This window comes from Pelodiscus sinensis, chromosome 30, assembly GCF_052426305.1.
Source record: "Pelodiscus sinensis isolate ZL-2025 chromosome 30, ASM5242630v1, whole genome shotgun sequence".
Classification (NCBI taxonomy): Eukaryota; Metazoa; Chordata; order Testudines; family Trionychidae; genus Pelodiscus; species Pelodiscus sinensis.
In genome coordinates, this window is record NC_143081.1 from 10,980,575 (window position 1) to 10,984,273 (window position 3,699).

General features: G+C 58.9%; 2 non-coding genes across 2 annotated transcripts; both read left to right on the forward strand.

Moving 5' to 3' along the window:
* The first annotated feature begins 481 nt into the window (after positions 1 to 481).
* On the forward strand, positions 482 to 645 carry LOC149521222 (U1 spliceosomal RNA). Its single transcript, XR_016348125.1, has one exon. It is a non-coding gene; the product is annotated as a U1 spliceosomal RNA (small nuclear RNA).
* Positions 646 to 3,202: 2,557 nt separating this feature from the next.
* LOC149521223 (U4 spliceosomal RNA) lies at positions 3,203 to 3,343 on the forward strand. The gene has a single exon (XR_016348141.1). It is a non-coding gene; the product is annotated as a U4 spliceosomal RNA (small nuclear RNA).
* Positions 3,344 to 3,699: the final 356 nt, after the last annotated feature.

Consider the following 3,699-nt stretch of genomic DNA (forward strand, 5'->3'; position numbering starts at 1 on the left):
TGGCTTCCCCGCCGGTGACAGTGAGCGCCGGGGCGTGTGGCCAGGTGCATCCTCTCCTGCTGCGCCCCTTTGTCCCCCGCCCCGCTACTTTCCCTTAACCCCCCCCCCCCCGGGCAGCACTTGAGAGAAGGTCCTGGGCTCTGTCTATCGGGCTCTGAGCAGCTGAAGAGCCGGGTCTGGCTGCACAGGGGAGAGTGTGGACCAAGAGCGGTCAGGGGCGTGGCCCATCCGGAGGGGCGGAGCAGCGTGAGCACGTATGCAGATGTGTGTGCGAGCGGAGCACTGTGGGAGTGGGAGCGGGCTGACGAGCGGGGCTCTAATTTGCAAGCGGGGCTCTGGGTGGGGTCTGGGGACAGGGGTGGGGCAGCTGGCAGCAGCGGGAAGCGGTGCCGGCGGGGTTGTTTGGAGGTGGAAGTGGGAGCCACCGTGATGTGAGAGTTCGGGGCGCTTGAGGGCTGGCGGGGCTCTAGGACGAGAGTTTATACTTACCTGGCAGGGGAAATACCACGCTCAGGAAGGTGGTTTTCCCAGGGTGAGGCCCATCTATTGCACTGCGGGTGCGCTGACCCCTGCGATTTCCTCAAGTAGAGGAAACTCGACTGCACAATTTGTGATAGTGGGGGACTGCGTGCGCGCTTTCCCCTGGCATTGTTGTTGAAAAACAGAGAATTTTGTTTCAGAAATACAAGATTAAATCGAGAGAAACGGTTCTTCTCTATTCTGCACGCATGCAGATAAATACTGTGAGAGAGATTTCCCCAAAAGCTAACCCTGTCTGAATCTGTAAAGCGGGGCAGTGTCTGATGCTGGGGGTTGTGTTTTCTCCGCTTTGAAACTTGCCCTCGAGGTTCAGTTTATCATCCCCGTAAAGCATCATCAGTTTATTTCCCTGCTGGGTTGGGCTCGTTGCTTGTTTCTGTTCCTTTGTATCCCTCTTGTTGGTAGGACAATGGTCTGACCGAAACCGCGTGGTACTCCGACCCTCTGGGAAGTTCTGGTCCAAGCTGCAAGCTCCCCACCCCCACTCAGCTCTGGGCCTGGCTTGGATGTTGGCCACCCCCGAGTAACGCAAACATTTAGGAAAACGAAGGTCGAAAGAAACTGCCCGGGCCGCTTTCAGGGCGGGGAGTGATCTAACAAAGCGGCCCACTCCAGGGCCTCTCTGTCTCCTCATGGGTGTTCTGGTCTCCGAACTCAGCCGTGGGTTCAAATCCCGCTCCGGGCACCGCCTTTGCTTCCTCTGCGGAGAAGTAACCGCATGTCCATGTCCCCCTGTCATTGCAAGGACACGCGCTTAGGAATCTGCCGGTTCAGGGCACCTGTGGCAGAGGTTTTGTTTCCTCTCCAGCAGAGACTATTTAGGTCCTCTCGTCCCATGGCCCCTCCCAACGCCCAGCCCGTGTCGCTCCCTCCGGCTCTGTGTGCGGGCGGGGTGGGGGGTGGGGGACAGATGCTGCTGCACATTCTTCCCAGCACACACACGGCAAGTAGGAAATCGGCGCCCCTGGTTGCTAATGTTGCAGAAGTGACCTTGTCTCTCTTCTAACCTGTCCCTGACTCTGTTCAGCTGCCACTAACCCGAACTCTCCGACTTCTAAAGTCCCTCTGGGGAGCAGGTGGAGTGAACAGTTCAATGGTGCACAGGTGTGAACAGGGCATCCCCGCATAAATGACCCCACCCGGTCACACACCCCTTTGGGGCTGTTCTCTCTCTAGTCATTTCCAATGCAGAGACACTTGCGGGAAATGGACTGTGGGTCTCTGCCAAGGAGTCTGTATTATATAATTCACGAGCACTACCCGACCCGTTGGGAGTGGGACGGGAGACTTGCACTCAGCGTGGCCTGGTTTGGATCTGCAGGTGGGTTGCAGGAGTTGTGTTCGGATTCTGTGCTGGGCGGTGCTGGCGGAGCAGGGTCACATTCCAGGGAATGCCGAGAACGAGGGAGGTTTGGTGTCTATTCATTTATTTCCTCCCAGATACTCGCAGAGACAAACGGGCTGGTGCATTCTGCGCACCCCCCACAACTCACAAATGCTGCATCGCCTCCCTATAAACACCATTCCCGAGAACCGCTCCCCCGGTCACTCGCTGGCCAGGTGCGCTGGGGATGGGAAAGGGGCGTTGGTCAGAGGCGGGTCCGATGGGAGCTGGCGGCGCAGCGCTGCGAACGGGCGGTCGGAGTCCGATGGGGTCGGTGCTGCCCTTGGCGTGAGACCCGCTCCCCGTGCGCGGCCATCCCCGCGCGTTTCCGTCGGAAGGGGCGGCCAGTGACGTTTCCGACAGTGGATCGGGACCCATCGCAGTGTCCCCGCCTTGGAGTCACGTCCTCGAGGAGCATCAGTGTCAATCCCGCGGGGAGGGGACGCGCCGAGATGCGGGCGGGCGGGGACTGAGGCGGACGAAGCGCTGCCCGGTCAGTGTCCGGGGCTGTGTCGCTGCTTCTCGGGGTGACGCGCTGTCCTGGGGGCTTCCCCACAGTCACACGATGAGGATCGGCCCCTGCTGCGTTTGTCACCGCCCGGGCGCCTCCCCTCGGAAGTGTCCAGCCCCTGCGCGATGGCTTCCCACAGGCAGGCGGAGCAATGTCCTGCGCGGCGCTGGGGCAGCGACCCCCGGGGACAGCTGCTGTGTGTAAATGGCGCCCCCCTCTAGGGGGGGGTTTCCCCTCCCCCACTGCAGGGGCCGATCCGCACGCGCTGTCAGTCCCCGGACGACTGCGCAGTGGCCCAGCGCCCTGCGATTTTCAGCTCCCATGTCCCCTGCCAGGCTGAGCACAAGGCTTTGATGCCCCAGAGGCGACTGTTCTGCGCACGCGCAGTGGGGGCTGGTTTCCCTCCATGTCGAACTGCCGGGAAAATCTGGCGGGAATCACCCAGCAGCCCCCACGTGGTGTTGTGATTTCCAGGCATTTAGCTGCAATGAGACAAAACAGCCTCTCCCGCCCCCACCCCTCCCGCCTGGTGACGTCACTGTGACATTTCCGCGCGCTCCCAGAGGCCTCTGCGGCCAGCTGAGGGTTCTGAGCCGCACAGAAGCGCTGAACCCCGCAAGCCCGCTGGGTCTGGCTGGGCTGCCGGGGCTCAGGAGGCAGCGGTGCTGGGGCACTTCGTACCCGGCTTCCCGCCACGGTACCGGACCTCGCCCTAAGCTGGGAGCCCGTGGCCGGCCCGGGGTCACCGCGCCGGGGACGGTTTAATTATCTTTGCGCAGTGGCAATATCGTAACCGATGAGGTTAATCCGAGGTGCGATTATTGCTAATTGAAAACTTTTCCCAATACCCCGCCGTGATGACTTGCAATACAGTCGGCATCGGCAATTTTTGGCGGTCTCTGCGGAGGCTGGACGACTTTGTTCAATAGAAGAAAGAAATGGTATTTTCCGTGTTTGTACCAATATTATTTAATTGTTATATCGCTTGGCTTTATGTTCTTTCCGTGGTTTATTCTGGTTTAATGTAGAGCTTTGTACTGAAAGCTCCAAGCAACCTTTCCTTTTTGCTGTTTTGTAGAAACTCAGGTTTTCCAGTGTGTTATAAACCGTTTCCTGTGACAAATGGCTTGTTGGACGCCTTTCATTTTATACTGGTTTATTCTCTTATTGCTACATCCAGGTCATGGCTAAAGATAATAAAAACCACCAGACTCAGAATAAATCCCTGGGGAGCCCCACTAGAGACCTCCTTCCAATGGCTACT